The sequence below is a fragment of the Bos indicus genome, chromosome 16 (genome assembly GCF_029378745.1).
Source record: "Bos indicus isolate NIAB-ARS_2022 breed Sahiwal x Tharparkar chromosome 16, NIAB-ARS_B.indTharparkar_mat_pri_1.0, whole genome shotgun sequence".
NCBI lineage: Eukaryota > Metazoa > Chordata > Mammalia > Artiodactyla > Bovidae > Bos > Bos indicus.
Genome location: NC_091775.1, coordinates 56,564,391 through 56,590,927, shown reverse-complemented (window position 1 = coordinate 56,590,927; position 26,537 = coordinate 56,564,391). Strand labels below are relative to the sequence as shown.

Genomic DNA, 26,537 nt, shown 5'->3' with positions numbered 1-26,537 from the left:
TGTGGACAGCAAGGAGATCAAACCAGTCAATCATAAAGGAAATCAACCCTGAATATTCATTGGAAGGACTGATGCTGAAGCTGAAGCTCCAGTACTTTGGCCAACTAATGCGAAGAGCCAACTCACTGGAAAAGACCCTGATCCTGGGGAAAGACTGAAGGCAAAAAGAGAAGAGGGTGGTAGAGGATAACAAAGCATCACCAACTCAATGGACATGAGTTTGAGCAAACTCCAGGAGTTAGTGAAGGACAGGGAAGCCTGGCATGTTGTAGTTCATGGGGTCACAAAGAGTTGGACATGACTTAACGACTAAACAACAAGAGAGTAATGTTATTATGATTAACTTGAGCTATGCCTATAGAAACTTGGAATATGTTAGTTGTGAGGATGAAGACAATTTGACAATGGGTCTAAAACACACACTTTCTACTTTCGTACAAAAAAGTATCCTGAATTTCATCTTAATTTGAAATCAACTGCTCTTAAAAATGTGATAGAATTTAAATAGTTTTCACACTTCTCCATTCACATGCCTCTTAACTCAGAGCTGCTGGAATATACAAAGGACTATCTAGAAAAGTATAATGCCTTTCTATGCATTAACAACTGACCCACGTTGGAGAATATTAAAGCAAAATTTGTACTCAAATTTCAATAAAATTACTTAACATGCAATGAAAATTTTTTTGCTCTGCTTTAAAAACTAGTAGATGTTTTTCCTCCCCAATGTTAATGACCTTCTTGTCAAGAGGTACGAATGTTATGAATAGTAAAGCACAGTTCTTAGGTTATTAATAAACCAGAAAATTCACAACAGAAAGGTATCTCAAAAAGGTCATGCAGTTTATATGCTCACATTTGTCTATCTTTTTCTCCCCTTTCCCTTCAGGCAGAATTAATCTCTGTGATCTTAAAGTACTCTGTGTGATAGATCTCCTTCTCACACAGCACTTACTGTACTAGGTCATGATGGTTTTCAAAACTGCCTCTGCTCTACACCTTGAAATTCTCAAGGGCAGGAGAGACCTCGGAGGAGACTGTGGCAGTGGAACAAAGCCATCCAGAAGTGGCACAAAGGAGTTTGCTCTCTAGAGCAGAGGAGCACAAGAGGAAAAATGTAATCACGGCTCACTCATCCCACGTTTCTGTCCAAGGCTGGTCTTGGTTACAATATGCTTTATTTCAATTCATCCTGTAGTTCATTGTTGGGTACACCTCTGTTTGCTTAAGGTTTCTGCATTGCAAAATCACATGCAAATTAAGGAATAAATGAGATAATAAATTTAACCATATAATGGATTAATCCTAAATAAACCTTCAAAATATCTTTGGTTAACATTACACAGTTTGCTGATCAGAGTATTCTAAATGGCACTCACTGTTTCTGCAACCTCTGTGTAACTGCCTTTTGTTTTAAATAATCTACATAGAATCAATTAAGTATTATATAAATACCACCCACTTCCTTAAAACAGAGACTTGAACAGATGAAGAACTGATTTTAAAGTTATGAAACGATGTCATTTTTAAATATTCACTTTGAGTGACATACTTTTAAATTTTAACTGCTGCCTTAAACTAAAATTACAAATAACTCGTTAGTTATCTGAATTCCCATTTTTTGACGTGAAAACTAATTCTATATTTTATATATAGAACAGGCTAGACTTGTGACACTAGGTATATATGATAGCAATATTAGAGATATAAATGTACTCCAGACAGAGTAAATAGTCAGAATATCCAGGAGCAAAAAGAATACTGGCAACCATTCACCATCATTTAATATACCTACCCACCCACCTATTACCTCTAACCAACTATCAAATTTAAGACCCCTTCAGAGCTAAATCTAACTTCCCTGGTGGCTCAGACGGTAAAGCATCTGCCTACAATGCAGGAGGCCTGGGTTGGGAAGATCCCCTGGAGAAGGAAATGGCAACCCACTTCAGTACCCTTGCCTGGAAAATCTCATGGACAGAGGAGCCTGGTAGGCTACAGTCCAAGGGTTCACAATGAGTCGAACACGACTGAGTGACTTCACTTTCACTTTCAGGGCTGAGTAGGGAGTAAAGAAAGCTATGATCTTCACCACTGATGTACTATAATAAATTAAGAACCTTCTCCCTGAGGTAATCAGCTAGACAGATAAACATACAAAAGCATACCACTGCTTCCTCATTAACCAAATTCTACATTGGCATTTTAAGCCCACCTTTCAGATGGGCTTTTCGTTGCATCTCTGTCTTAAAAAGCTGTCATTCCAGAAAGGTTTGAGAATTTCCACAGCATCTTCAAATTTTAAAGTACTATTTCTCAAAGTGTGGTCTTAAACTACCTGCACCAAAATCTGAGAAAGTTTGAAAATTGCAGGTTTCTGGGCTCCAAAGCCCCACCAAAATGAACTCAGAGAAGCGGAGCCCAACTTTTTGCAAACATCCTCCCACAAGATTCTGGCGCATGCTCAAGTTTGAGAACCTCTGCCTAAGAACAAGCTATTCCTGCGACACTTCGTACATGCATTAAGAAGCACTGGACATACACATATAACCTTCACTTTCAAGGTATGATCTCTAGATCAAGAGCAGTAGAAACACCAGGGAACTTGCTAGAAATGCAGGATCTCGGCCCTGTTCCAGTTCTGCTGAATCAAAATTTGCTCCAGGTGAGCTCCCCAGGTGATTCATATTTACATTAAAGCCCGGGGTGTTCTTTAATAATACTGCTCTAGACAGCTGTACTGTCTAGAGCAGTATTATTCTTGAAGGCAGGTGTCCTGGGGCACTTCCCAATCAGTAAACGGCAAAGTATATTCTGGATACTATGGTAAACACCCAAAATATACTTTATAGTGAAAAGGCAATCAAAACTAAAGCCTTGCTGAAACCACTGAGGGATGATTTTGAGTATGTTTCATTGAATTTTTAAATGTCCATGATAATATCCTCTCCATTCCCTTCTACCAAGCATTTTATTAATCATGGAAGACAGAAGTCATTCAAAATACAACTGAGAACAGACAAAAGCTGAAAAGGAGAGACTGGATAAGCAGCAATGGTTTGTGGGTTTGTGAGTTGTCCTGGTCCCCAACTTCAGACCCACTTAATATATAAAGAATAAGCAAAACCTTATTCATTTAATTCAGCACATTCTAAAAGTTGTTTTCCCATGTATGGATGCATTTCTGGTTGGGGTACAGTTTCTTACTGAATAAAAAGATTTGATGAAAAGAATCAGAAACAGAATGTTAAGAGACAGCTCTCTTAGAACCTTTTTTTAAACATAGTAGGCACAAATTAGAGACAGGATTAAAGTCCAGAAAGATACACTTGAAAACTAGACAGGAAAAACAAGAATTAATGTGCATATTCTAGATACATTTTGTGCTACTTGACAAAATATCATGCCGCCATAACACTACAAAGAAATGACAACTTATTTTCTTAATCACAGAAGCATATTAAGTTAGTTATAAAATTTATTGCTAGGTAAGGACAATATTACCACTCAACTATGGCAATACTATCTACATATTCAGCTTATTATAAAATGTACTATGCAGGTTTGATATAAATACTTTAAAAAGTATCTTTGGAAAAATGATCTCCAAGCACTCATTTAAGTACTTAATAATGGTAAAATTATATTTATTATAATTTGACATTTACTTTGTACTTGACTCTACATAAAACTTACTCTTTAAAAAAATCACTTATTTATTTGGCTGGTCAGGGTCTTAGCTGTAGCATGCAGGCTCTTTGCTACAGCATGTGGGATCTAGTTCCCTGGCAGGGACAGAACCTGAGCCCCTGTGTTGAGAACAAGATGTCTTAGCCACTGGACCACCAGGGAAGTCTCCAAACTTACTCTTACTGTACCCACATTACTAAGATTTTTAGGAAGTGCTCTGAAATCAGTTAGTGCTTCAGTTCAGTTCAGTTCAGTCGCTCAGTTGTGTCTAACTCTTTGCGACCCCATGAATTGCAGCATGCCAGGCCTCCCTGTCCATCACCAACTCCCGGAGTTCACTCAAACTCACGTCCATTGAGTAGGCGATGCCATCCAGCCATCTCATCCTCTGTCATCCCCTTCACCTCCTGCCCCCAATTCCTCCCAGAATCAGAGTCTTTTCCAATAAGTCAACACTTCGCATGAGGTGGCCAAAGTATTGGAGTTTCAACTTTAGCATCATTCTTTCCAAAGAAATCCCAGGGCTGATCTGCTTCACAATGGACTGGTTGGATCTCCTCGCAGTCCAAGGGACTCTCAAGAGTCTTCTCCAACACCACAGTTCAAAAGCATCAGTTCTTCGGCGCTCAGCCTTCTTTACAGTCCAACTCCCACATCGATACATGACCACTGGAAAAACTATAGCCTTGACTAGATGGACCTTTGTCAGCAAAGTAATGTCTCCGCTTTTGAATATGCTATCTAGGTTGGTTATAACTTTCCTTCCAAGGAGTAAGTGTCTTTTAATTTCATGACTGCAATCACCATCTGCAGTGATTTGGGAGCCCAAAAATAAAGTCTGACACTGCTTCCACTGTTTCCCCATCTATTTCCCATGAAGTGATGGAACCAGATGCCATGATCTTCATTTTCTGAATGTTGAGCTTTAAGCCAACTTTTTCACTCTCCTCTTTTACTTTCATCAAGAGGCTTTTTAGTTCCTCTTCACTTTCTGCCGTAAGGGTGGTGTTATCTGCATATCTGGGGTTATTGATATTTCTCCCAGCAATTTTGATTCCACCTTGTGCTTCTTCCAGCCCAGCGTTTCTCATGATATACTCTGCATATAAGTTAAATAAGCAGGGTGATAATATACAGCCTTGACAGACTCCTTTTCCTATCTGGAACCAGTCTGTTGTTCCATGTCCAGCTGTAATTGTTGCTTACTGACCTGCATATAGCTTTCTCAAGAGGCAGGTCAGGTGGTCTGGTATTCCCATCTCTTTCAGAATTGTCCACAGTTTATTGTGATCCACACAGTCAAAGGCTTTGGCATAGTCAATAAAGCAGAAATAGATGTTTTTCTGGAACTCTCTTGCTTTTTCCATGATCCAGCGGATGTTGGCAATTTGATCTCTGGTTCCTCTGCCTTTTCTAAAACCGGCTTGAACATCTGGAAGTTTACAGTTCACGTATTGCTGAAGCCTGGCTTGGAGAATTTTGAGCATTACTTTACTAGTGCGTGAGATGAGTGCAATTGTGTGGTAGTTTGAGCATTCTTTGGCATTGCCTTTCTTTGGGATTGGAATGAAAACTGACCCTTTCCAGTCCTGTGGCCACTGCTGAGTTTTCCAGATTTGTTGGCATATTCAGTGAAGCACTTTTTTTTTTATTATTATTTTTTTTACTTTACAATATTGTATTGGTTTTCACAGCATCATCTTTCAGGATTTGAAATAGCTCAACTGGAATTCCATCACCTCCACTAGCTTTGTTCGTAGTGATGCTTCCTAAGGACCCCCTTGACTTCACATTCCAGGATGTCTGGCTCTAGGTGAGTGATCACACCATCGTGATTATCTTGGTCGTGAAGATCTTTTTTGTACAGTTCTTCTGTGTACTCTTGCCACCTCTTCTTAATATCTTCTGCTTCTGTTAGGCCCATACCATTTCTGTCCTTTATTGAGCCCATCTTTGCGTGAAATGTTCCCTTGGTATCTCTAATTTTCTTCAAGAGATCTCTAGTCTTTCCCATTCTGTTGTTTTCCCCCCATTTAAGCACTAACTGATTTCATAGCATTTGCTAAAAATTTTAGTAATGTGGGTACAATAAGAGTAAGTTTTATGTAGAGTCAAGTACAAAGTAAATGTCAAATGATAATAAAACATAGTTTTGCTATCTTCATGCATTGTGTCAGGGTCCCTGCTGTATGTTGTTGCTGTCTTGTCGCTAAGTCTTGTCTAACTCTTTGGCAACCCCAGGGACTATGGCCCGGAGGCTCCTTCTGTCCATGGGATTTCCCAGGCAAGAATACTGGAGTGGTTGCCATTTCCTTCTCCAAGGGATCTTCCTGCCCCAGAGATTGAACCTGCAGACCCGCATCTCCTGCATTACAGGCAGATTCTTTTATCACTGAGCCATCAGGGAAGCCTTAGAGAAAGAAATGTATCCAAATGTCTAGTACCTTTGCTCCATCTTAATAACTTAGAACTGAATTTGAAAACAATGTTACATGTTACAGGAAGCAAATACCAGAAAATCAAGTGAAACTGCTGTCACATATTGGTTGATCCAGAATCAACACTAAATTCCGAAGTCACATTATACCCTTTTCTACTTGCTATACTAACAATGTTTTAGTTCATTGCTCAGAAGTCCTACCTAAATGTTAGACAATGATAATTACTATATGTAAACAGCACAGCAACGCCTACAGCCAAGGAAATCACTGCACAAGATGCTTAGTAGCTCAGTGGACGTTATTTGCTTATAAACAGCATAATTTTAGCTTGTGATGCTATTTCTTCATACATTTCCAAAGTTTGACTGCTAGTCATACATATAGATTAGCAGGAAAGATTTGTGAAAGAAGTCTACCTAGCAATAACTTCTGCATTTGATCTTTAATAATAATATTTTCATTACATCATCTGGCAGAGACCACATGCACAGCTTTGGTATCTCAGCACATCCAGTTCTGCTCCTGCACCTCTGGTACTCAAACAGTACCAACTTCAGGTCCAGGAAAGATGAGACACTACCACAGACCCTGTGTTGCAGAGGATCCTAGTATCGCCAATAGCCCAAATCAAATCTACTGACGAACATTGGGATGCCTTCTGCCACTTGGATCTGGGGCTCATGGCTGACACAGTGTGACCCTAACCCTGAACATCTACTCTCACAAGTAATACTCCTTTAGCCCCAAGGAAACGCATCTCTCCATCTCTTATCCTTCCTCCTCAAAACATAAGGAGATTATGTCAGAATGCCCTGAAGATGTGCAGGCTACTCTGCTCCAGAAGACAGAGACAGATTTTGCTCTGGAGCTTTGGGAAGATTTGAGCGATGAAAGCACTTAGGTAAGAGAAAAGACAAATTAATTAACTTGTCAAATCCTTCCTCTCAGACATCATGAATGCAATAAATCCCTGCTTAACCACGTATCATTTCCCAAGAGTGCCAAGGGCCATTCTCTTGCTTGATGTTTTAATTTATGGTTCTGGAGGTACTTGCAAATGAGCATGGTGTTTGCAAAAGTTGCACACAGCAGCAGAAGACTATTTTACAATATTAAGAAATTCATAAATCTCTTGTGTTTGCCTTTTACATCAATAGTTTTGTACATATGAGAAGAAAAATAACCTGAAAATAGTTAGTTTTTAAACTGTTTATATTTCCTTTAATTTATATTTTTATTAACATGTATTCAAATTTTGGTGAAACAGCTGAAATATTTGGTCAGTAAATTGCTCCAAATTTTATTTAAATTTTATTAACAAAATGAATATAACTAAAATAAAAATAGTATAGGCATAATTAACTAATTTTTAAGAGTACTCAACAGTTTTAAATTTAAATTCAGAATACTGAAGATTAGAAAATTCTTGTAGGTGAGATCTTTTCTTACACGGCAGACTGGGAGCTTTGTTGAAAAGTTTTCTTACCAAGTATCATAAATGCATAAAAAATTAGAATTAATTCTGACCTTTCCAAGGTTCTTCTGCTAAACTTTGTTGGACCCCAAGCCAGAATTCTTCCTGACATGGTGCCAGTGGTAAAGAACCCGCCTACCAATGCAGGACACATAAGAGACCTGGGTTTCATCCCTAGGTCGGGAAGAGCCCCTGGAGGAGGGCATGGCAACCCACTCCAGTATTCTTGCCTGGAGACTTCCACGGAGAGAGGAGCCTGGTGGTTACAGTCCATAGAGTCGCCCAGAGTCTAAAACAACGGAGGGGACTTAGCATGCACGCTAAGTGACTCCAAACCTAGTGCTCTTTCAGTTTCAATTAGGAAGATTTATAAAGTTCATCTTACATGGGGTATTTAGGTTTACACTTGTAATTTCTTGACCTGAAAGTAATGCATTTAGAGCAACAGACTTGATCTGCCTAGCACTTGATGTGCTAGAAGTCCTTGATTGATATCCTTTCAAATTCAAAATCTCCAAAAATAGACAGGATCATCACGGTTACCTTAAATGTCTGCCTTTAACTTCTTGATACTCAGCACTGCAAACTTTTTGTTTTTATTTCCATTATTCTAGAAGGTAGGTCAAAGAGGACCTTGCTATGATTTATGTCAAAGAGTGTACTGCTTGTTTTCCTCTAAAAGCTTTATAATTTCTGGACTTACATTTAATTTAAGCCTTAAATCCATTTTGAGTTTATTTTTTCCATGGTGTTAGGAAATTTTCTAGTTTCATTCTTTCACAAGTAGCTGTCCAGTTTTCCCAGCACCATTTATTGAGGAATCTGTCTTTTCTCCATTGTACTTTTTTGTCATACTTGAATGAAGTCAGACAAAGAAGAAGAAATATCATATGGCATCCCTAATAGGCCGAATCTAAAAAAAAATGATACAAACCAACTTATTTATAAAACAGAAACAGACTTAGAACATGAACTTATGATTAAAAGGGGGAAAGCATGGACAGAAAGAATAGTTAGGGAGTCTGGGATGGACAGGTACACACTGCTATATTTAAAATGGATAACCCACAAGGACCTACTGCATAGCACAAGGAACTCTTCTCAATGTTATGCGGCAGCCTGGATGTAAGGGGAGTTTGGGGGAGAACAGATACATGTATATATATGTCTGAGTACTTTTGCTGTCCATCTGAAACTATTACAGCATTGTTAATTTGCTAAACTTCAATATAAAGTTGAAAAAAATTGAACAAAAAATACAGTAACAATGTCCAACAAGACACACAATGACTGAAAAAGATAATCCAACCAACCATTCAACATATATAAATAGAAAAAAACGCACAATGGGAATCTCAAATAATCTAACACATTGTTATTTCAAGTGTGATCTCCATATCAGAGCACCAGCATTACCTAAGAGTTTATCAGAAATGAAGATCTCAGGTACCACCTCAGACCTGTTTATGAACCTGCAATTTAACAAGATCCCCAGGTGATTTGTACCCACATTAAAGTTTAAACACTACTCAACTAGTAGGTGCATTTTACCTGCTTGAATATGACAGCAACTATCATTGTAAATATTCATTAAAAGACACTCCTTGGAAGGAAAGTTATGACCAACCTAGATAGCATATTCAAAAGCAGAGACATTACTTTGCCTACAAAGGTTCGTCTAGTCAAGGCTATGGTTTTTCCTGTGGTCATGTATGGATGTGAGAGTTGGACTGTGAAGAAGGCTGAGTGCTGAAGAATTGATGCTTTTGAACTCTGGTTTTGGAGAAGACTCTTGAGAGTCCCTTGGACTGCAAGGAGATCCAACCAGTCCATTCTGAAGGAGATCAGCCCTGGGATTTCCTTGGAAGGAATGATGCTAAAGCTGAAACTCCAGTACTTTGGCTACCTCATGCGAAGAGCTGACTCATTGGAAAAGACTCTGATACTGGGAGGGATTGGGGGCAGGAGGAGAAGGGGATGACAGAGGATGAGATGGCTGGATGGCATCACTGACTCGATGGACGTGAGTCTGAGTGAACTCCGGGAGTTGGTGATGGACAGGGAGGCCTGGCGTGCTGCGATTCATGGGGTTGCAAAGAGTTGGACACAACTGAGCGACTGATCTGATCTGATCTGATGGCAAACATGGTACTCCTAGACACTTCATGTGTTATTTCATTTACTTATAACAATATGATAGATATTATTTTCCCTGTTTTATAGATGACAGAATTAGGGGTCACAGAGGTTAAGTAGTTGCTTCAGTTGCTTCAGTCATGTCCAACTCTTTGTGACCCCATGGACTGTAGCTTGTCAGGCTCCTCTGTCTATGGGAATCTCCAGGAAGAATACTGGAGTGGATTGCCATGCCCTCTTTCAGCAGATCTTCCTGACCCAGGAGTGGAACCCGTCTTCTATGCATTGGCAGGTTCTTTACCATTAGTGCTACCTGATGGCCATGGTCAAAAGTTAATGGTGATAGACCTCAGATAGCATCCAGGTTACTGCAGTTACACACGGCCTCTCTAATCGCTGGTCTCATGAAAAGAAGAATCACTCTTAACTGTTACTTGTCAACGTCTGAAATATTTTAAGAGGAACTAAGAAGGGAAAGGGCTTCCCAAGGTGGCTCAAGGGTAAGGAACCCCCCGCCCCCACCCACGGATACAGGAGATGCAGGTTCGATCCCTGGGTTGGGAAGATCCCCTGGATAAGGGAATGGGAACCCAATCCAGTATTCCTACCTGGAGAATCCCATGGACAGAGAAGTATGGTGGGCTACAGTCCATGGGGTCACAAAAGAGCTGGAAACAACTAAACAATAAGCAACAATGGCAACCCACTCCAGTACTCTTGCTTGGAAAATCCCATGGACGGAGGAGCCTGGAAGGCTCCATGGGGTCGTGAAGAGTCAGACATGACTGAGCAACTTCACTTTTTCACTTTTATGCATTGGAAAAGGCAATGGCAACCCACTCCAGTGTTCTTGCCTGGAGAATCCCAGGGACGGCGGAGCCTGGTGGGCTGCCGTCTATGGGGTTGCACAGAGTCGAACACAACTGACGCGACTTAGCAAAAACAATAAGAACATGGGAATAAAGCAAAGTACCGTGACATTGACATCTTTTTATCAGAGTCTTTTGGGTTTACCAAAATGTTTCTCTTATACTGAGTGTTATGGTGGGGGTTGACATTGAAGGTTTGAAAAGAATGGTAATCCAGTTGAAGAACAGAGGTAGCTCACATAAACAGAATACCCATAAGAAATTAAAATATCAACAAATGCAAAATGATACTTTACAAAATGAGTACATAATTTCCAGGAAAAGTACTGAATAAATTTATTCATTTTAATGTAACATTTATTACTTAATATATGACAGGATTACATTGGGATGTAATGAGGATCTAAAATTAATTTTTTTAAAATAGATTCTCTGAGCTTAGGGACTGTGAGGCTGACAGTATAAACATTTAAGTATAAAAGAAAAAATGATAACCATTACAAGATAAATGTATGCAAAACGTCAGAGGGACAGCTAATTCCACTCCACCATGCCCCACAAACAGGAAAATGGGGTTAGTCAAAGCCTGTCTAAAGAAAGTTTGGTAAGGCCCTAAAAGAACTGGTTGATATGGATTAATTTCATGTGCATTCATTTTCTTGTCTGTAAAACAAGGGAGTTAGAGATGAGAAATCGCCAAGAACCTGTAACATTCTAGGCAGGAGCCTCAGGGGAATGGCTGACTGCAGGTCTCCTCAACCTGCTTCACATAGAGCAGCTCAGCCATCATAAGTTCTGTATACGCATCTAAAGGAGGTTTTACTGGCTTTAAAAGAAAGTTGTTGGTGGTGGTGGTTTTTAAATTTTTATTGGAGTATAGTTGATCTACAATGTTGTGTTAGTTTCAGGTGTACAGCAAAGTGAATAAGTTATAAATATACTCACTCTTGGGTTTTTTTAGATTATTTTCCCATATAGGCCATTACAGAGTACTGAGCAGAATTCCCTGTGCTATATAGCAGGTTCTTATTAGACACCTATTTTATATATAGTAGTATGCGACTTCACTTTCAATTTTCACTTTCATGCATTGGAGAAGGAAATGGCAACCCACTCCAGTGTTCCTGTCTGGAGAATCACAGAGACGGGGGAGCCTGGTGGGCTGCCGTCTATGGGGTCGCACAGAGTCGGACACAACTGAAGTGACTTAGCAGCAGCAGCAGCAGCAGCAGCAGTGTGTATATGTCAGTCCCAATCTACCAACTTATCCCTCCCCTACCTTATCCCCTGACAACCTTTAGTCTGAATTCTACATCCAGTCTCCTGGCAGACTAGACATGCTTTGAGGTAAGCATAACATGGCATATATAATTCTACAATGCCAAGAGAAAGTTTAAAAATTTAAGACACTTTAGCACTGTGGAATTATACATGCCAAATTATGCTTACCTGAAAGCAAGTCTAGTCTGCCAGGAGACTATCTCAATTACTTGCTAAGGAGCCTCTAAAGTAAGAAATCAACCTAAGGGGGAAAAGGGCTGCAGATACTGTAAGAAGGGAAAACATCATCAAGGCGTCTTGTTCCCTGGAGGCTCTTGAGCCTATGCGAAGTTCACCTCCAAGTTCTAACTGGGATTTGTCCCCCAGTTCCAGATGGCAGATGCCATACCAAGAAAAAGAAAACAAGATGTTGTTCAAAACGTATGTTTGAGACTCTGAGAGTATAAGGTGGGAAGGCTTTGGTGGCAAGGGCGGGGCAGCGGGGAGAGAGTTGGCTTTACTAAATAACAGAGAATGTAGCCTGCTTCTGCAGAACCCCAGAGAAAGCAACACCACTTGGCATATGAGGAATTCTGCACACCAGCATGCTTCACAGAGGTCCTATGTTGTCAAGGGACAGAACTCACAGCACAAACACCAAACAGCAGTGGCCTACCAGGATGCAGAAGTGGACATCATCAAATAAGGTAGCTAGTACCAACTGGGCTCCTGAATATACAAACAATGGGGAGAATGCTGATACGGTAGAATCAGAAAAACCATGTGAATATTCCTATACCATAGTTTCTGCCCCTGTCATGGTTAAGAAACACAATTTTATGACTGGAAGGTTATAGATGAAAGAGCATGCTGAAGAAAGAAAGACACATGACTAATCAACTTTGTTTACTGCACTGATTTTTTGCAGGAAATAAATCAGTTTGTCATTTCTTTTGCAGAGATTTCAGTTCTTTGACTTAATAATATTCTGGCAGGGGTGGGGAGAGAAGGTAACAATATACTATATATGATGTGGTTAATATTTCTACCTCATAAGGAATTCTTTTGCTAACTGATAATGAAGAAAACACTCTAATAGAAATGTAGATAATGAACACAGACATTTATTATAAAGTGGGCATACCTCTTTGAACCTGTCTAGGAGAAGGCAATGGCACCCCACTCCAGTACTCTTGCCTGGAAAATCCCATCGATGGAGGAGCCTGGTGGGTTGCAGTCCATGGGGTTGCTAAGAGTTGGACACGGATGAGCAACTTCACTTTGACTTTTCACTTTCATGCACTGGAGAAGGAAATGGCAACCCACTCCAGTGTTCTTGCCTGGAGAATCCCAGGGACGGGGGAGCCTGGTGGGCTGCCGTCTATGGGGTCGCACAGAGTCGGACATGACTGAAGCCACTTAGCAGCAGCAGCAGGTATTTATTACTAAAGGTACTGTAAAGATATTCTTACTATATAAGCAGATACAACCTAAAATATTGCTCCATGCTTTGACTGTAAATACATGGCAGTATTTCTGTACTCAAAATTGTTTTTTCCTCCTAATACTTTTCAAAAGTATCCTTATAATATGTATGACCAACTGAGGACAATGATGGGTTAAAATCGGTTCCTATTATATATAAACGTTGTTAATGAAAACAGAATGACATAAATGTAATTTTCTCTGTTCTTATTACATATAAACTTTGTTAATGAAAACAGAAAGACATAAATGTAATTTTCTCTTTCTAGTTTAAAATATTACAGTACAAAAATCAGTTAACATAGCAACCCTGAGACTGCTGTCCTTAGAAGGGCCAGCTTACAAGGCTGGCCATTTGCTGGCATCTGGGAACTTGAATTTGGAGTATCAGTATACTCTAACTGATAAGTATACCTAAACTATTTGTACAGACACACATTTTATACTGAACACCTACTTTCCTTCTAGGAATCTGGAATTTCTGTACACACCCGATAAATGTCTATGTGACTCGATAAAAAACTCTGAACTTCTAGGCTCAGGTGAGCCTGTCTTGGAGAACTCAGCTGAGAGAGGACTCTTGGAAGCTCGTGCCTGGTTTCCTTCAGACTTTGTGCCTTTTCCTCTTGCTAATACGCTTGTATCCCTTTTACTATAATAAATCATAGCCATGAATGTGACTATATGCAGAATCCTGTGAGTCCTTATAGCAAATCCCCAAACTGGCAGTGGTCTTAGGAACTCTCACCATGATAACACTTCTGCCCACTGTAGGAAAAGTGGATAAATGATCCACTTGAAGACTCATCAGCAATCTCTAACCTCATCCTTTGCCCCTTATATGTGGTCAGCCACAAGGTCCTGCAGACTCTCTTTTTTTATAATATTACTTTCTTTCCATTTCCACCAGACCAATCTCCTTGATTTCTTTCCAGTTACCACTCTCCTGATCACCTCAAGCTCAGATTATGACAACAGTCTCTCTCATTATGCTCTGACTCCCCAACAAAATACTACAGATGAAGTGGCTAAAACAGCAGAAATTTATTTCTCACAGTTCTGGAGGCCAGGAAGTTCAAGATCAAGGTGCTGACCAATTTATTTCCTGTTGAGAGTTCTCTTCCTGGTCTGCAGACAGTTACCTTCTTGGAGTGCCTTCACACAGCAGACAGCAGAGCACTCTGCTATCTCTTCCTCTTCTTATAAGAGGACTAGCTGTATCATATTAGGGCCTCACCCTTATATCCTCACTTAACCTTTTACCACTTTCTCACAGGTTTATTTCTAAATATAGTCACACCGGGTGTTAATAGTTTGAACACATGGATTTGGGGTGTATGTGTGTTAAACTTTGAGAACATAACAGTCCCGTATCTGGTCTCTCTGACTTCTGTAATAAATTCTGCATTCTGCAGCCAGATTAAGCTTTCTGGGAGGACTGTAGTCACCAAGCAGGAATCTCCAACACCAATGGTATACAAAACAAGTACTTTAACCTGGTGACTTTAACCAGTCAGTATCTGACATCTGAATGGGATTTACTTTGGAAGTTAATAGAGTGGTTTGAAAGAGTATTTAGTTCTGATTTGGATATGTTCAAGCTCTTTTAAAAATATTAATTGCCTAGTGTTAAATTCTAATAAGTATCTACTTTTCTACAGTATTGTCCAATTTGCAAAATTTCTAATATATGAAGAAAGTATCATCTTCATAAACAAATTACTCCCTAATAAGTATACTTGAGTGTTTGAAAGCAAGCGGAATATTTTACCTTCCCTCCCTATTAAAGAAGGTAAACATTGTCTTAATATCAATTTTGTATCCCCAAGCCACTCAATTTTGTATCTTCATATCGTTGTCTTACTCTTAACTTTTTAAACTGAACTAGAAAGGAATGTTAATTCTTTAAAATAACTAATATACCATCAGTGCAATAATCACATTCAAACAGAAAGGAGCTTCAGCCAAAAAAAACCAGCTAAGTGCTAAGTATAACTGAATTTAAAGACAAAAAAACTACATTAAAAAGGGATAAATTTTTTAAATCCTAGTGAATCCTTCTCAAAGAAATTCATGGAAAGTGGCTAAAATGTGCTTCTATTGAAACATAATCAGTATCAATACATCAAGAGTTTTTTCTAAATTTCTGCAAACCACTACGCTAATCAGTTACTTCAGTGGAATTATAGACGCTTAATACACAGTGTCAGCCCTCTTAACTCCTGACTAGAAAAATAAAATAAAAAGGCAAAACCCAACTTTCAGTTAACTTGGCTAGCACACAATGTCAGTGAAGTCATTGGTTTAATCTATGACAACTGGTATGCTTTGTTCCCTGAACACTACATTCTAGAATTCCCTTGAACGCAAGGGAGGGTCAGGCATTATAACACGGACATAAAACTAAAAATTTGCCTTTACTTCTGGAAAATTAATCAACACCTTTGCATATAAAAGGTAGCAGCATTACCATTTACTTTGGCAATATAACTAAGTTTACACAGATTGTGCATATGTCAATTTACTTTTTTTAACTGAGTCTTGAGGGGATTCAAAAAAAAAGTACCAAACTTAATCTGTGAAATTCAGAATCAATTCCTAGTTGATGAAAGAGAGGTAAAAGAAAAAAAAAGTATATCAATCCACTCTATGAGAGAGGGTGATGCTGAGCCAGGACATTTTGGTAGGTACCTGCCAAATGCAGTAGTCATTTTGTGCAACCAGTAAGACCATGAAAGGTGGGTCATGGTCATAGAGAGAACTTGATCATGCAACCACTGTCAAGAAATAATCAAACACACAAGGCATGTTTGGGCAAAAGTTCTCAGTACCACTGAGAACTCTGCTCTTGTAGCTGTAAAATAATCAGAGCTTGTTTTTTCTTCTCAAGGCAGCTTAGTTCTATAGTACCTGGCCCTCCTGGGCTTCAGGAGGGTAAGTAAGGTCTGTCTGGCAGTGACAATCCCCAGTGAAGACAGCTGAGCCACTTCCCAGGATGCTGTCAGAAATTGGAACTGAGTGAAATTTGTTTCCTTTCAGTATTGGTCTAGTGAACAATTGTGATGTACCCGTTCTGTTCCAGTCCAAAGGGTTTAGAAAACAGTGTATGTTTGGTTCCAACTCACACTGAAATAATCAGTGTCCTAAAACTGATTAGTTTGGAGCTTCAGTGGGACAGAGCATTTATGACGAGGAGTTCTTTCTGCAAAGCCTCTAAGATCTAGCCTCTCCCCAGGGCAGACACTTTCAGCAATATTTAATACAGTGACTCTCAATCTTTTGAGTGCAGAGAGAAATACTTAGTTAAAAATTCAGGTTCCAAAACAGCACATGAAAAGATGCTCAACATTGCTGATTATTAGAGAAATGCAAATCAAAACTAAAATGAGGTTATCAGCTCACAGCAGTCATCATCAAAAAGTCTATAAACAATAAAAGCTGGAGAGCTGCAGAGAAAAGGGAACATTTCTACACCTATGGTGGGAAGGTAAACTGGCACGATCACTATGGAGAATAGTATGGAGGTTCCTTAAAAAACGAAAAACAGAGCTACTGTATGATCTAGTAATCCTACTCCTGGGCATATACTAGGAATATATATAAATGATGAAATGTTACTCAGCTGTAAAAAAGAATGAAATATTGCCATCTGCAACAACATAGATGAACCTAGAGATTATCACATTAAGTGAAGTCAGTCAGGCAGAGAAAGATAAATATCTTAGAAAACTACAACCAGAGCTAACATATGACCTAGCAATCACCCTCCTGGGCATATACTGGAGAAACCCAAATTTGAAAAAATACACTCACCCCAAGTTCACTGCAGCACTATTTACAATAGCCAAGACATGAAAGCAACCTAAATGTCCATTAACGAAGGAATGGATGAAGACAACATGGTACACATACACGATGGAATATTACTCGGCCATGAAAAGAATGAAATAATGCCACTGCAGCAACACGGGTGGACCTAGAGATGGTCATACTGTATGAAGTCAGACAGAGAAAGACAAATATCATGTGATATTGCCTATACATGGGATCTAAAAAAAAAGGCACACATGAACTTACTTACAAAACAACCAGAGTCACACACACACACACACATACATATATATAGAAAACAAACATGGTTACCAGCAGTGGGGGGCTGGGGGAGGAAGAAGGAAGTGTAAATTGGGAGAACAGGATTGACATATGCACACTGCTATATATAAAGCGGCAGATTAAAAGGATCTACTGTATAGCACAAGGAACTCTACTCAATATTCTTTAATAACTTATATAGGAAAAGAACCTGAAAAAGAATGAATATATGTATATGTATAAACGAATCACTATGCTGTACACCTGAAACTAACACAACATTGTAAATCAACTAAATTCAATTAAAAAAAAAAAATCAGGTTCCAGGGACCTACATACCAAATACTCTGATGCAGTGGATCTAAGGTGGTTTCACGTTATGCTCAGTTCTAGTAAGCACTATCAGAAAATCTGATGGAAACTGTTCATAGCCTACACTTCTGCAAAATGCTAGATCAGTGATTAATTCACATCAGAAAAGACCTCATTCATTAGAAAGTAGTAAAGATATATTTGCTAGAAAGATATAGGCAACACAACTTTCTGATATTTGGTAACCAAAATAATACCCCTTATCACCAATGTATTCACGTAAAATTATTTATACACGCACATATTTGAGCCTACTATTGAGGACAATAAATCAAAGCAGCACTTATCTGACAATCAGCAATTTATGAGAGGCTCTTACACAGTTACAACTGTCAGTTTTCTAATATCAGTTAAAAAGACATGAGCATAAGCACACACAAGCATGTGTTTGGTACAGTTACCTCAAATACGTATGCCCTGTTCTTAGCTTTTGTATAAAGCACTTTGCTAGTAGCACCTAGAAATTCTGGGAAAACAATCACACATTCTTAGAAATGTTCAAGAAAAGCTCCAAAATGATCATCAGTATAATCTACTCAAAAGCAAAAATACTCTCATTTTTGCATAGTGCTCACTTAGAAATCCAAGATAGATTGCCTACATATACCTGTTGAACACCTATCACATGTAGGGTGCTACTCTGGGTGAAAGGAATACAGTGATGAATGTGACAAAGTCCCTGTCCCCCTGGGATGGAAGGTTCTAGAAAAAGGAAACTGGAATGCTTTTTACATACATATGTCAATGTCCAGTCCTTCTCCTCTGGGTTTTTAATTTTTTTTTAGATTCTTTAATGTCCAATGTCCAATGGTAGCCTAAAAAACTAACCACTATTTGAAATTCACTGTGTAATATTTATACCAAATATATGTCAATTCCATCATATGGATCCTGTTTAGTTTTACCTCATCAATAATACCTGTTTAAACTCAAAATAGTAAGTGTACACTCTGCTATAACACTAGAAGATTATAAAACCAATGTAGAATGTGAATCCATCGTTGAATAACTATCAGGATGAATTCTCATAAAAAACTAAAGCACATTTTAAATGGATACAATTTTGTCAATTATATCTCAATAAAACTATATATCAATAAAGCTGGAGGTAAAGGGCAAATGATTGTTAAGGGGGGAGCCCAACTTGTTCTAACTCTGTGTGATTGCAAACACAACTTTTTGTGCATTGAACTGCTTTTTTACAAAAGCTAGAGGTGAAAAGATGGTAAAACTGGGATATCAGAGCATAAGGATAATGACTATTTGCATTTTAATATTTTAAAGTAATTTTTTATGTTTAAAATCAAATTGCAAATTTAATTTTTAATTAAAAATTACAATATAATTTTTATAAATATGGCTGAGAGAAAGATGAAATAAACTACTAATAGTAGCTCTGATGTACCCCACACACACACACATAAAAAGCAGAATTATTTAATATAAAATCAGTCTACTTATTTTTTTGGTGTATAAACTCTCTTACAGAATGTCATCATTAAGTCATTAGATAAACTGGAGCACGATGGTATCTCTCACACACAAAATAAGAATACTAAAATTTCTATTCATTTATCCTTATTCATATGTATCTTTATGTAACCTTTAGATTTAGAAACACAGAGTGAGTGAGTGAAAATGGAAAGTCGCTCCATTGTGCCCAACCCTTTGAGATCCCCTGGACTATACAGTCCATGGAATTCTCCAGGCCAGAATACTGGAGTGGGCAGCCGTTCCCTTCTCCAGGGGATATTCCCAACCCAAAGATCAAACCCTGGTCTCCCACATTGGGGACAGATTCTTTACCAGCTGAGACACCAGGGAAGCCCCAAAACACAGAAAAAACTTTTAAAATACATGCATTGTAGAGAAATATCAGAAAGGAAGACAAAAGCTGACCTTAAATGACAATCAAAATATTTCAGACACAAAAACATTAAAATAACCTCTTTATAATATACATATCCCACATTTATAACTGTGAAATAGCCAGAAAACAAAACACATGACCAAAAAAGTCTCTTCTAACTCTTAAGATTCCATGATTTTACAGTATTTATAAAATGCTAACATTTTCTTATTGAGGAAAATTTGCCAACTTTAGTCATGATTCTCCTCAATTCTCTGACTTTGAAAATCTCCTCTACAGCAACCCTCCATTAGGTTCCCGAGGAGAGATGACAAACAAAAGGAAGGAAAAGCAGCTTCAGGTTAACTGCTAAATAAAGGGGGAAACAGAGAGGCAGCATCTATTGGAGTTGGAAGGAAACAGTTTTGGAGTCAGACAAAACTGGATTTAAATTCTGTAGATTCTGCTACTTAATAGATATGAGATGATGTAGGCATTTAAATTTCAAGGCTTGATATACCTGCCTGTGAAACAGACTTACTAAATAGTTGAATAAAATAATATACATAAAGACATTTTCATAATGCTTGTTACAGAGTAGCTGTGTTATAAGTATTATTTCTCATCCTCAATATATTTTTTATTGAAGTGTTGATTTACAAAGTTACTTACAAGGTTATGCTCCCTGCTATAATTTTATTTTCTGTGTTTAAAAAGATGAGAACCATGGCTAAGTGAAATATCCAAGCAACTTGCAATTTTAGTTTCAGCATCCCATGCCCATGTCACACTTTCAACTAGGCTTGAACAAAGAAAAATTAAGGTAGCTATTAAAAGATCAGATTAATCTTTGAGAAATTGTGGACCAGCAGAAAGATGATGACTAGAGGAAAGACAAAGTTTAAGCTGTCAATATGAATATACAGATTTCAGATATACTAAGTTCTATGCTTCATCTAGTAAAATTCTAGACAGCTGCTACTGCTACTAAGTCGCTTCAGTCGTGTCCGACTCTGTGCGACCCCATAGACAGCAGCCCACCAGGCTCCCCCGTCCCTGGGATTCTCCAGGCAAGAACACTGGAGTGGGTTGCCATTTCCTTCTCCAACGCATGAAAGTGAAAGAAAGTGAAGTCGCTCAGTCGTGTCCGACTCTTAGTGACCCCATGGACTGTGGCCCACCAGGGTCCCCTGTCCATGGAATTTTCCAGGCAAGAGTACTGGAGTGGGGTGCCATTGACTTCTATGGCTTATAAAATTTAAGAAACAAAGATGTTTCACTGTGTTCACCCCTGGAAAAAAAAATAGCAACAACTTAACTGTGTTTATCTTTGTGTACATGCATGTGCATTTAACCGGTTTCGATTAGGAAAACCTGAGACAGAACATATTTAATTTCTGTAGGGCTGACAACAATGATGACAGCTGCTGTTGCTAACATTTACTGGACACTCTCATATGCCAGGCATTATTACAGGTGATTTATATTCATTATTGCATGTACTCCCATGAAGCAGGTTATTAACCAAGGTTCAGAGAGGTTAGGTAACATGCCCAGTACTACACAGATAACGAGACAAAATGAAAAACTAAAACCCAGATTGGTTTGACTCTGGAATGACTGAATGACTATGCTTCGCTCTCATTAGCAAACATCTCATGAAATGACAATAAGAAGGAAAAAATGTGAATTATATCTTAACACTAGATAAAATGGGAACTAGATATTGGGCAGAGTTAAGAGACAGATACACATCTATGCTCAAAAAGTGTTAATTGAATAAAGCATTTAGAAGGAAGCTTTATAGTTAAGTTCTGTTCTTGGTATTCTGTTTACATCATGACTGTTGACTTGAAGGACAACAGAAAACGTAAGCTTTTCAATCTATAACGAGATTCAAAAATATCACATAAAACTAGAAGGAAAAACTAGTAAGATTAAATTTTACAGGGATGACTTTAAAGCCCTGCAATTAAGCTCAATAAATTAACTTTCCAAGTTCCGAATACGAAAAATCTGGTTGACAAACAGTTTAAAATGACAGACCTTAAAAAGTTCACTATAAACTTAGGATGACTCTGTTGTTGAAACAGCTAAGTATATCTGGGATATATCTGGTATATATATATTTTCTTAAACTGGAATTACCAATTCATTTGAAACTATAGTTGGTGAAACAAGGCATTACTGCTACGAATAAACCAATCCCTGTGCTATGCTGTGCTTAGTTGCTCAGTCATGTCTGATTCTTTGCAATCCTGCAAATGTAGCCCGCCAGGCTCCTCTGTCCAGAGGGATTCTCCAAGCAAGAATGCTGGAGTTGGTAGCCACTCCCTTCTCCAGGATCTTCCCAACCCAGGGATCAAACCCAGGTCTCCTGCATTGCAGGCAGATTTTTTACCATCTGAGCCACCTGGGAAGCTCCCAAATACTGCAGTGGGTAGCCTATCCCTTCTCCAGGGGAACTTTTCAACCCAGGAATCAAACTGGGGTCTCCTGCATTGCAGGTGGATTCTTTACCAGCTGAGCTACTTTGTTTTATTTTCTTCATGGCGTTTATTATAATCCAAAATTACCTTACAAAGTCTTAACTTGGAATACTTTTTGTTTACCTCTATTTGCACAGAAGCCCTATGAGAGAAGAGAGTTAGTCATTCCTAATCACCACCATATTCCAAATATTTCAAACCGACTTGCACCTAAGAGGTACTCAATAAATATCTATTGAATGAACAAATGAGCAAAGTGCAGGGAAATAAAGACATTTAATCTGGGAAGAGGAGGAAGATATAAGTGCAGTTATCACATATCAAAAGACCTATATCAAAAAAGAAGATCTATTTCTGTTTTCTGCAGAAAGATGAAAGTAAAAGTTTAGTCACCAGTCGTGTACGACTCTTTATGACCCCATGGACTGTAGCCTACCAGGCTCCACCGTCCATGGGATTTTCCAGGCAAGAGTACTGGAGTGGGTTGCCATTTCCTTCTCCAGAGGATCTTGCCGACCCAGGGACTGAACCCGGGTCTCATAAGATTTGGGCTCATAATTAAGAAACATCTTCTAAGTCATACAGCTGTCTAACAATGGAAAGGGCAATCTTACTGGCTACAAAACAATTCCTAGGGGTAGGAGGTTGTGTCCATAAGTTATCAGTTAACTTAAATCTATGATTTAGAGTACATTAAGAATATAATAAGATGATACACGAAGACTGAAAGAAAAGTGATCTAAGTCATTACTCAGAGATGGTATCTTGAAAGATAGTATAGAAAAAAATCAGTACAAACTGGATTCTGAATGAAATGGAGAGTGAGGAAGAAGAAAAAGTTATGATAGACTTTTGTCCAATGAGCATTTACTAAATTCAGAGTTGTGAGCTGGAGGTCTAGGAAGACACTAGGAAGGTACCAATGAAATTAATAAGAAAACAAAACACAACAAAAGGAGATGGTAGTATAAGGAACCAGTTGGCAACAATGAATTCCTTTTGTAATTGTTTGGGTTTAAAATTTTATGAGAAATCCAGAATAAAAAGGGAAAATATGTGTGACAAGATAAAGGTAGAAGGCCAGATTTGGAGAGCATCATTTGAAAATATTTGTCAAAGAATTGTACTTCAAGCCCTGAGAATGGATGAGCTTTCTGCAGAAATATTCAAAGAGAGCAATAAATTAAAGAAAGGGAGAACATCAAAATTATAGCTCTGGAAGGGCCATTTTTAAAGGCCAACTAACTGTTCATTTGTCCTTGGGAGAAGGCAATGGCACCCCACTCCAGTACTCTTGCCTGGAAAATCCCATGGGTCGTGAAGAGTCGGACACGACTGAGAGACTTCACTTTCACTTTTCACGCATTGGAGAAGGAAATGACAACCCACTCCAGTGTTCTTGCCTGGAGAATCCCAGGGACGGGGGAGCCTGGTGGGCTGCCGTCTATGGGGTCGCACAGAGTCGGACACGACTGAAGTGACTTAGCAGAAGTTCACTTAAAAATCCCAAAGGTCATTCCATCTTTGTAAAAACCTGCACCAAAATGCATTCTTAAAAATCCCCCTGCAAAATATATTCCAAACAGTAAAGATATTTGTATTAAAATCTTTCTACATTTTAAATGTAGTTATGGAATACAAATGGTAAATTTTCTTTTAGCAAATGCTATCAAATAATTAATAATTTAAATTTCTATTTAAAATAGCAAGTATTAAATTATACTTTGATTTGCTAAACAGATAAGCAGAAGGACTTAAAACACTTTTTTCCTGAATTTGTAGTTCAACACATAAGTTTAGAAAATAACATCTTATCTTCTAACAAGTCCAAAATATCTATCTGTATTATATCAAATTAAGCACTTCTCAAATGGTGAAAAAAGGTTTCTGCATTTCAATACATGCTCCAATGTTCTAAAATAGTATCTTTCTGGATCAAATTGAGACATTATAATTAATGAAATTTAATTATAAAGATCTAGTTGTTTTTTTCCAAAATGTGATTTTTGTTGTTGTTGTTATTGTTAATTCTTTTCTCAATCTTACTTAATCATAAACAAGGTTAACATAATGATTAAAATTACAGGAAAACTAGGTTTTAAAAACTGTAGAGCATCTTTGTAATTTAGCCCCAATTGGAAGACTGGAAACTACAAAATTAATAAGTATATTGCAATTAGTAATCAGGAAGAGAAAGGAGAGGCAAATTCTTATCAAAATACTACATCACTAAACTGTTGTTTAGAAGAAATGAAAATAAGTAGTAAGGAAAGGTGTATTTCAAATAAAAGGTCTACTGCTATAAAAATTTTTTTAAAAAAAGGTCTAACCTAATCGAAGAGGCCTATATTCAGTTACTTCTATGAGCATAAAAAGAACTGAATGCCTCCCTTGGTGTATACTGTAGGAAACTGTACTCTATCGCTATCCTAAAACATTTATACTATATGTATATATGTATGTGTATGACATTTATATAAGTAAATATCAACATAACATAATGTGTAAAAAAAGTTAATATAGCTAGCCTAAGACTACTTACCCTTTGAACAGCCTCCTTGTAAGGTTGTCCTTTGGCTAGCTTCTAGGAACATGGCAGATAAACAGTTCCCTACAATCATATAAAACTTCCCCTAAATGATAAAGAACTCATTATGCCTAGACTGTGTGTACAAATAATATGGTTTAAGTTAAATATGTTTTTCTGTGGGAGTCTGGAACTTTGGTAGGTGCAAGGAAAGAATGCCTACATGACCAGTCCTGGGTAACATCCCTGAGAGTTGAGTCTTTAATTAGTTTCATTAATAGACAACATTTTGCACATGTTGTCACAACTCACTGGAGGAATTAAGTGCATACTATGTGACTCCACTGGGAGAGGACTCTTATAACCTTCTGTCTGAGTTCCTTTGCTCATTTTGCTTTATATCCTTTTGCTAATAAACCTTAACCATGAGTACAATTTACTAAATCTTATGAGTTCTTCCAACAGAACACCAAGCCTGAGGATGATCTCAGGATCAATGATAAAGACAGTTTGAGACTCTTTGATTACTAAACATTGATTTACACATTAAAGATGCTTATCACATATGCAGATGGCAAAAGCTTAATGAATGTATTGGAAGATACAGTGAAGTATCAAAAAGGCTTGAACAACTGAGCTGATTCTAACAAAATGAAATTAAGTGAGATAAGATGGTCTAGGACTATGTTTTTAAGAAACAACACAACATATGTATACCTATGGCTAATCCATATTCATGTTGGCAGAAACCAACAAAATTCTGTAAAGCAATTGTGTGTTTTACTTGCTCAGGTGTGTCCAACTCTTTGCAACCCCATGGGATGTAGCCCACCAGGCTACTCTGTCCATGAGATACCTTCAACTAAAAAATAAATAAAATTTTTAAAAAGAGGGAGGGGAAAAAAATAACACAAGCTACTATACATGTAGGAAGAAGGAACTTATAATTAAGTAGGTATGAAAAAGACTTCAGGGTTTATTGAAAATAAATCCATATATTAATATAATATATAATTAAATTAATATATATTATATAATTAATATAAACCCATATATTAAATGGTAAGATATAACTATCAAAGATTCCTAATTTACTTCTGTGCTAAATAAAAAGCATACTGTATACAAACCAAGAGTAAATAACAGCACAATTCTCCTCTGTTACTGGTCATATCACATATAGAAAATTATATTTATCCAGTTAAAGAAGAATATATTACAGCACATTCATGGCAAAGCTGGTGACGAGCTCTAAAACCATATTTTACAAGGAACAGCTCAAAAGTAAAAGACGACTGGAGACAGGCACAATGGTTCTACTAACATATATACAAAGTTCTTGGGTAAAATAGAAATTTTAATTTTTTCCATATAATCACAAGGAAAAGAAATCAGGAAGACATTCATTCAAGTTGCATACAAATAAAAAAATTATCTAAAATTCAAAGCTACCCCAAAGACCATTTACCCTCCTTTAAAACACATGTTTGAAGCCTAAATGTCCACTTAATGTGGGTTTTGGAAGGAAGAATTCAATTAGGCAGATAGCTATATTAAATAAAACTTAAATAATCTTTCATTTCTTCTAAATACTCTTTTCCATAGCTGCTTCATGTATACTCTACTAGAAAGGCAGAGGGAAAGGATTTTGAAGTAATCTTCAGTCCCACTGCACCCTTAACTGAGTTGAGGAGAAAAGTGATAAGACTTCAAAATACAGTTAAGCCAAATTATTCAATTCAACTCAACAAATAAATGACGTACTAGAGAGCCCTTTACATTCAGCTCAACAAAGAACTGAGGAGCCACCATGTACAAAGCGCTCTGAGGAACCAGGGCAGTGTAAAAGAATG

At 37.8% G+C, this 26,537-nt stretch overlaps 2 protein-coding genes across 4 annotated transcripts in view; both read right to left on the bottom strand.

Moving 5' to 3' along the window:
* The window catches only part of RABGAP1L (RAB GTPase activating protein 1 like), a 739,452-nt gene that overhangs the window by 435,124 nt on the left and 277,791 nt on the right, over window positions 1-26,537 (bottom strand). The window lies entirely within an intron of this gene.
* Window positions 1-26,537, bottom strand: part of GPR52 (G protein-coupled receptor 52) — a 111,665-nt gene that overhangs the window by 64,518 nt on the left and 20,610 nt on the right. Inside the window, exon 2 of the mRNA XM_070768916.1 lies at window positions 1-26,537. This exon is cut by the window's left edge and continues 64,518 nt beyond it; it is cut by the window's right edge and continues 13,161 nt beyond it. The gene's annotated coding sequence lies outside the window, so the exon portion shown is untranslated.